The sequence below is a fragment of the Eucyclogobius newberryi genome, unplaced genomic scaffold, assembly GCF_026437365.1.
Source record: "Eucyclogobius newberryi isolate DKJ021-1_F unplaced genomic scaffold, fEucNew1.0.hap1 SCAF_6, whole genome shotgun sequence".
Taxonomy (NCBI): domain Eukaryota; kingdom Metazoa; phylum Chordata; class Actinopteri; order Gobiiformes; family Gobiidae; genus Eucyclogobius; species Eucyclogobius newberryi.
In genome coordinates, this window is record NW_027316278.1 from 29,213,860 (window position 1) to 29,222,613 (window position 8,754).

The following is an 8,754-nucleotide window of genomic DNA, read 5'->3' on the forward strand; positions in this document are numbered from 1 at the left end:
GCGTTTGACCTATCCTTCAATGCAGCCGGCAAAACGTGTCGCAGTGCTGTGCTTAAAGGACACATATCCAGGATGATAGGGAAAGCCACCCAGATACAGGGAGAACACACAACAGACACACGCAATTTGGCCCAGACGCTCTTGTTGTGAACGTACAAACCAACCAAAGTATTCACATTCATAACCGCTCTGTCATCAAGCTTTATTCACAGATTTGAGTCTTTTTTTATTGCATGTCCCTGCGAGACAGCTATTCATCATTACACTTTAAACACAATTGCTCTCGTAACGCATCTTGAGCTGAACTGTCCCGTTTTCAGCCTAACAAGTGCCCAATGAGGAATCGCACCTTAAAAACGTGTCAGAGTAAGAGTCACGTTTTGGCAGTGAATATTAATTACCGTTGTTTCTGCGTCTTTGATTGTCTCCTGCCAAATAACAAGCTTGTTGGTTTGCGCGGTGCTCATGCATGATTTATTTTGATTTGTACCTCAATCAGCCAATCATCTCACGATCATCTCTGTTAAATATGGAAATGTTAAATATGGAGCACTGAACGAAATGAAAAGCAAATCATTGTGTTATCGCACGCCAAAACACATCACATCAGATCCAAAGTTCATCTGAATACTAAGCAGCCATGACACACACTGGCAAACACTGGAGTCGAGTGTTTTGAGATGAAATTAGTTTGGACTCATCTTGGTCATCGTTGTCTATGACTCATAAAGTCATAGAGTGAGAAAGTGAGTAGGCAAGTGTGTTATTTTGTCCAAATTTATTGACATTTAATGTGTCAGGTTTCCTGTTAAAATCCACAGGCCTATTTACGGAAGTTCAAGTGATGATTTATGGTGAGATGAACAGCTCTGGGGGCAGATATCAAAGAGTAACTGTGAATCAACTCCAAAGAAACAGTCTGGTGTTAACAACAGCTTTTGAGATTTTTCACAAAAATGACTGATTGATTCTAGATCAAATGCAAGCATGTTTATACATGTTATGCACATGTTCTGACAAGCACTTCTCATGATTGTTAATTGTATCTGACCTGTTTCGATCCTGGGTTTGATTCCCAAGTGGCGCTGAGCCTTTTGGAGTGGAGTTTGCATGTTCTTCCTGTGTCTGTGTAGGTTTCCTCCGGGTGCTCCGGTTTCCCCCACCACAGCTTACCCAGGGACCACAACCTGGTACTACACATCTCTCCTGTTAAGGTTAATGTATATTGTGCAGAGTTCCTCAAATGAATAAATGAACTAAATAAAGTAGCTCTCCATAGAGCTCCTGCTCCCGTGTGACTAAGTTAGTTGAGGACAGGGAAGAAACTGCAGTAATGTACGACAGTTTGCCTGGAATGTAGCTTCTGCAGTTTTTCTTTTTCATTGAACTTATCTGGTTAAATAAAAGCCTCACCTGACACGAGTGTCCTCCTGAAGAGAATAGATCGATAGATTGTCAGGTGCTTTACCTCTATCTGTAGAGGCGATCTGGATACGTGTCGTGTTGTGATTCACATTCATTATATTACGATACAGAATATCCCGATACTTTCTGGGATGATTCACTTTCCACCTTCTAATATCATTAAAATGTCTGCACATATAACGTTTACTGATACTGACAATTAAAATGATAAAATAGTTTTGTACTCTTAATGTGAAGCTGTTGTACATGACGGAGGCTAATAAGAACTCAGACAACAGTCAATTAACAGTCAATTATGCAAACACTGTTTTTGAAAAGCATTTGTGACACTTTTCCTCTTCAAACCTCTCTCTCTCTCTCCCTCTCCCTCTCTCTCTCTCCCTCTCTCTCTCTCTCTCTCTCTCTCTCCCTCTCTCTCTCTCTCTCTCTCTCTCTCTCTCTCTCTCTCTCTCTCTCTCTCTCTCCCTCCCTCCCTCTCTCTCTCTCTCTCTCTCTCTCTCTCTCCTCTCTCTCTCTCTCTCTCTCTCTCTCTCTCTCTCTTAATAGATTCATAATTAATAGAATCGGCAACACACAATCTTAATAAAGAGTATATGACTTGTTATGAGACGATGGTTGAATCAGTCCCAAATGAAAACATAAATCAATGGAGAAATACATGTGTAGCTCAATAATTGTGAGGCTTGATTCAGTTTAGATGAAGAAATTCACTTCTCTCATCAATCTGGAGCGTTGTAAATCTTGTTCAGTTGTTATTGATCAATATTGTGATTTAAAATGTAAAAAAATACAAAATACCAGTCAAATTGTTAACTATAGCAGCAGCATAATATATGAATAATATGACTTCTTTAAGTAATCGTGGTTATGTGCTCATTCTGTCTGTGAAAAATGTAATTAGCCATTAAACTGTGGCGAGAACAAGCTTTCAAACGAGGTAAAACACAATGTAGGTCCTTTTGTCGTATCCGCCATACAAGAAAGAACAAAAACTAATGTTCAGTCCTTTCATTATGTGCGATCTGTTCACTTTAAAGCCTTTAACCGCTGCATGTGTGAAGGTAAAGCCAAAGGTACTGTTTAAATGCCTCCATGTGTGAGAAGATGTCAAAGGGCGTGAGAAGCCCAGAAAGCGTTGGTGAAGCAAACTTAATCAGGAGATTTCATGCTTCTTTGGAGACATTGAAAGCATCAGCTGCACCTTTCTGAGGAGAGTAAACAAGCCGCTGGACCCAGGTGCTGTTCACACTTTTATGAACTTGTTCCAGAAATTACCAGAAAACACAAGACATCAGCATCATTTTTGGAGCATTGTTTGATTTGGAATACTTTATTTTCATATAGCACCTTTTCAAGAGGTTCAAAACACATGAATAATTGCATTATTCACTCACTCGACGCTTCATGGTGGAAAGCATTCTCTCTGACCACCACCGCGACGGATGTACTGCAATTTCACAATATTTGCATATTTACAACAGATAATTAAATCAGGACAGGTTAATATGACACAACACAAAAATAGCACCAGTGAAAGAAGGAAAGACACTTCTTCAAAGTGCTGCACACAACAGGACACAAAACAGATACAGACATAAGAGAAAAGAGTGCAAATAAAATCCATTCAGTCACATGCGCAGCTAAACAAGCTTTTCTTTTAGCTTAGAGTTGAACATTGTCAGAGTAGAACCTGTCTCACATCTTCAGGAAGAATGTTCCAGATTTTAGCTGCATAAAACTGAAACGCAGATTCCCCATGTTTAGTCCTGACTCTGGCACCAGCAGGAGGCCGGTCCATGTTTAGTCCTGACTCTGGCACCAGCAGGAGGCCGGCCCATGTTTAGTCCTGACTCTGGCACCAGCAGGAGGCTGGTCCATGTTTAGTCCTGACTCTGGCACCAGCAGGAGGCCGGTCCATGTTTAGTCCTGACTCTGGCACCAGCAAGAGGCCGGTCCATGTTTAGTCCTGACTCTGGACACCAGCAGGAGGACGGTCCATGTTTAGTCCTGACTCTGGACACCAGCAGGAGGACGGTCCATGTTTAGTCCTGACTCTGGCACCAGCAGGAGGACGGTCCTTGTTTAGTCCTGACTCTGGCACCAGCAGGAGGCCGGTCCATGTTTAGTCCTGACTCTGGACACCAGCAGGAGGACGGTCCATGTTTAGTCCTGACTCTGGACACCAGCAGGAGGACGGTCCATGTTTAGTCCTGACTCTGGCACCAGCAGGAGGCCGGTCCATGTTTAGTCCTGACTCTGGACACCAGCAGGAGGCCGGTCCATGTTTAGTCCTGACTCTGGGCACCAGCAGGAGGCCGGTCCATGTTTAGTCCTGACTCTGGGCACCAGCAGGAGGCCGGTCCATGTTTAGTCCTGACTCTGGCACCAGCAGGAGGCCGGTCCTTTAGGTCCTCACAGTCCGAGATGGTTCATATGGCACTAACATGTCAGAGATGTACTTTGGTGCTAGGCCATGGAGAGACTTGTACACAAGCAGAGCTGCTTTAAAGTCTCTTCTCTGAGCCACAGGGGGCCAGTGCAGAGACCTGAGAACAGGACTAATGTGATCATACTTCCTGGTTCTAGTCAGGACCCGAGCAGCAGCGTTCTGGATGTACTGCAGCTGTTTTACAGCTCGTTTGGAGAGGCCAGTGAGCAGGCCGTTACAGTAGTCTAATCTACTGGAGACAAACACATGGATAAGTCTCTCTAAATCTGGTTTAGACACTTTTGATTTTGGCAATGTTTTTTAGATGGTAAAAAGCTGCTGATGTTATAGATTTGACGTGGCTGTTGAAGAGTTATGAAAAAAGTGAACAAAGAAAAAGATAGTAATGGCAATCAAAACAAAAAATATCCTAAGAATAGAAATAATAGTCTTAATAATAAAACCCACATTCAAGAGAAAGACAGAAGGCTTATTTTATTTGGAGCTGTAGTGTGAAATGGGGGGAGAGAGGAAAGAGACATTAGCACGCCGTCATAGAATGGAGGCAAACCCATCACGACATACTGTATGTACAACACCTTAAACTGGATTTGAACCGCTGACCTTTGAGTCCAACCTCTGAGCCACTGTAGCTATGGTGACCTGTTCCTCTTTTGTTTGTCCTGCATAGCCATTTAGGCCTTGGTCCCTTGTCCCACTTATTTAGAGTACATTTTCTTGTTCGTTTTTTGTATGTTTTATATATGTTTTATATAATGTGATACATCCATATATTTTTTTCCATTTTACCGATGTCAATTATAATTTAAGTCCAGTCCTTGATTATTGGTGCCGTTTGTGTCGTGCATTTTTGGTGATGTCATTCTTCACTCCAAAGGTTTCCATTCAGTTTGAGGCCCAAATGCACGGTTCTGAAGTCAAGTGGAACCGTGATGTCAAAAATGGTCTGCAGTGCTTTGTTAATCTCAGTCCGATATTTAGGGACAATAGAACAGTCCCAGAACACGTGATAATGATGGTCCACCTGGTATTTCCCTGTGCAAAGTGCGCACTTTGACATGGTGTTACAAAATGAGAATGTCCCACTTTTTCATTAGTGAGATTTACTTACAAAACATGATCAAAGTAATATTTATTGCTAAAAAAAAACCTAACTTTGCTGCCTTTTGAGTTGTACAAGGTAATAATAAAGTAATAAAAACAAAAACATGTGTGTAATATCACTTAATATCGATAGACATACCGTATTTCCCGCATTTTAAGGCGCACTTAAAAGGCTTGGATTAATTCTGGTTGTGCGTACTGACCTCGAAGCGGTTTTGTGTGGTACACGTTTTGTTTCGCTTAATGCGCCTTATGTTTGACAAATGATCAAAAATAGACCATTCATGACAGAGCGCCTCATAATCTAGTGCGCCTTATAGTGCAGAAAATACGGTAATTTCATCATATCCGTCCCGTGTCACTCCAACACCGCAACACTCATCCCTCCTACAATTTGTGGCAGTTGTCAAAAGTATTGAAAATCTGATACTAATCCGATACTGATCCGATACTAATCCATACTAAAACTAGTATCGAAACTAAATACTCATTTGTGCTCGTATTGATGCTTTAAAAATATCTTTAACCAGACAACATGACATTTCCTGAACCGCTTTAGAACAATCTTGAGCTTTATCAAAAATAGAAAAGAATTACGATTATTTAGTGAAAATGTCAAAATGTCTAAAACCTTGACTTACAACTGAGCATTCTTAATTCTCATTGTGGTATTTAAATCGGTATCGAGAATCGAGTATATTTGAAAGGAGCGTTTTGTGTCGTTATAATTGTAGCATCGTGATCATTGTTGAAAGTCAGTTATTGTATGTTGATGGATTGTGTATCGCACCAAATTGTGAGTTATATTTAGAGTCGGGGCCTTTTCACGACGGTTCAACGTGTAAATCTGGAGCGAGGAAAGCGCGCAGACGCTCCACCTTTATTAACTGACTTTGCGTTCGGGTGACTGAGCGGGCTTTGATCCCGCCAGTGCGTTCTCCTTCCGTGCGTTCAGGGTAACGTGTGCGCGCTTTGTGTCGTCAGCTTTTTAACGCTGTTCCTTTTCTTTTGCAGGGCCCACAGAGATGCACAGCAGCAGAAGAAGAAGAAGAAGAAGAAGACATGCTTTGACTACTGATCCGTCTGCATTTGGGGAAAGAGCCGAGTCTGAGATTCAAACAAATTATTTTCCTCTCTTTCTTTTGTACTGAAGACTATTACGAGGCAGGCAAACCATGCAGGTATACAGTGCAGATGAGAGCGTGCAGTGGGAGGTACATGTGGGTATTAGACATGGCATTATTGATATGAAGATAAGACAAGAGAATCTTTATTTGTGCCACAATATTTCAATGTTGCAACGTAAAGTTCAAGAACAGCAGGAAAACAGAGATATCCAATGCACCTTTAAATAAGGCCCACTTTGTTTTATCGAACCAGTAAAGAAAGAAAGGCTTTGAGTTGAAACTACATTAAAACAAATCCACATTCCAGACACACTGTACTTTTGAAATACCGTATTTTCCGCACTATAAGGCACGCTGGATTATAAGGCGCATTTAGCGAAACAAAACGTGTACCACACAAAATCGCTTCGAGGTCAATAAGCACAACGAAAATTAATCCATAAATAAGGCGCACCGGATTATAAGGCACACTGTGGTTTTTTCACTTCTAAATGCGCCTTATAGTGAGGAAAATACGGTAATCATTTCACTGATCAAACAGAAGAAAATGCTTCTTTTATGTATTAGCAATTTGGATGGTGGAGAGAGTAGAATAAATTGACTATAAATGAAAAATATTGGTATAAATAAGTTGTTAAAAATATTTTCTAGAAGTATTCAAAGTATTATGACAATTGGCTCACTTTTGAAAAGGCACTGCACAGAAAAGCCACGTCAAATATGGACAAAGAATGACATCAGAAAAGTGTGTGCGTGTTCTGTTGTTGTTAGCGGCTTTGAGAGTTTCCTGAAATAATAATTTGCATCAAATTTCTTTGTAAAAATACATATATATATATAGACAGTACATGTTACCAATCTATATTTGATGTTTTCTACACAAAGATTTTAAAAAGAAGATATTTTTGATAATGTCTTGAAAGCTTTACAGGCATGAAATACCAGTAGGTTCATTTTAAAGAGACAAAAGTGCTTTTTAACTGTCAAAATGCAGTTTGTTTTTTTCTGTAATTACTGATCCTATCCACACAAAAAAAGACATTCTAACTAAATAATTGAGATGTGTTTTTTTCACTTATATTATAAAACACTGTGGCATTATTCAAACACAACTGTCGTCATTTATTCTGAACGTCTCCAGAGTTTGTGATCGTCGTCAGGTCAAAGGAGCTTAACGTGGCTCAATATGTCAAACGTGTGCAACAAATGCCTGACAAAAATGATTCAACACTGATGTATTTTTTCTTCCAAAACCGTTTAATCGCCCATATCGCCCCAATCGCCGCTGCCTTCCATCGACAAACACACAAATATGACCTATTTCAATCTTTCTTTCTCAGAGCGCTGTTTGTCTGTAGAGGAAGATTAGTAAAATAATCTCAGAATTGTGCTGCTTTTTTGAGAGCCGAAGACAAGCGGCGTAAACCAAAAAACCCAGGGAGTGCTTTATCGGAGAGAGGATAATACGGGACACAGACTTGACGCTTTCGCCCTGTCATCACGGTGTTTTTCTATGCATTCCTGTCCACGGCGTCTCATTGTATGCAGCCGACTAATGCGTGCGCCGGCCACTTTGTTAGATCTCGAAATGCAAGAGGACGGAGAGCGCTCGATGCTGCTCAGCGCGTAGAGGCGTAATGGGCAGTAAAGTGGTAAGAAATATGGTTTAAGAAAGTACCAAAGACACTTGAGGCCACCGGAAAATGAAAAGTATTGATTTGAATGTTTTTCCGGCCATAACCAAATCGAAAACATTGGGATACGTATTAGCACATGGAGTGTTTAAAGGGCCTGTTCCTGACTTGCTTTTAGTTTGGGAGAAGAATTGTAATAAACAAAACAAAAAACAGTATAAAGCAGATATTTGTGAGAGAATACGACTGAATTATATTGCCTGTACAGAACCGTAAGAAAGTAACACAAGTATTTCTATTTTGGATACAGGCCCTTTAATCTGAGAGAGAAAGGGGGAAGGTGTTTTTAAGTCTTTTAAGTCTTTCCCCTTGCTTACTTTTATGATCAAATGGCCCTGCTCAAGTTTATTTTCATACAAAATTGCAATTTGACATGAATTTAAAATACCAAAATTCCAATAAACAATCTTTGAATCATCTCCCGGGCCTAAATTGTTTATTCGTTTTCCTTTAAAACGTGACTGTGGCATTGGTTGTGAATTGGTTAAAGTGCCTCTGACAGGTCGGACAACTCATTCAATTAAAATGCAGTTAAGATAAATATGTTTTAAATTCTGCAAATATTTATAAAAATGTCATCTCAGAATAGCATATTTTTTAGGTTTATAATTTCACTTCCTGTTTGTAATTGATGACATCACAGTAGGAAATTACCCAGAAAACACCAAGTAAAAACTCACTTAAAAAAAAAAAAAAATCGACAAATAAAAATGTATGAGAGAGACTTGTTAAATTTATGTTTTGAATGTCCAAAAAGTTTATGTTTTTGTGTCAAATATGCATAAACTGACTGCAATGAGTGTCCTTAGTGTGATGTCACTTCCTGTCATTTTCTACAGATTTTTCAACGTTTTCTTCACAAATACCTGCTGGATTGGTGCAAAACTACAATTTATATGTACAACGGGTAAAATAAAGTTGAACAAAGTCAAGATTTGATGGTAAAAACTTGTCC

General features: G+C 40.0%; 1 pseudogene; it reads left to right on the top strand.

Annotated features, from left to right (window-relative positions):
- Window positions 1-6,021, top strand: part of LOC140346576 (protein Largen-like) — a 30,585-nt pseudogene extending 24,564 nt beyond the window's left edge.
- Window positions 6,022-8,754: the final 2,733 nt, after the last annotated feature.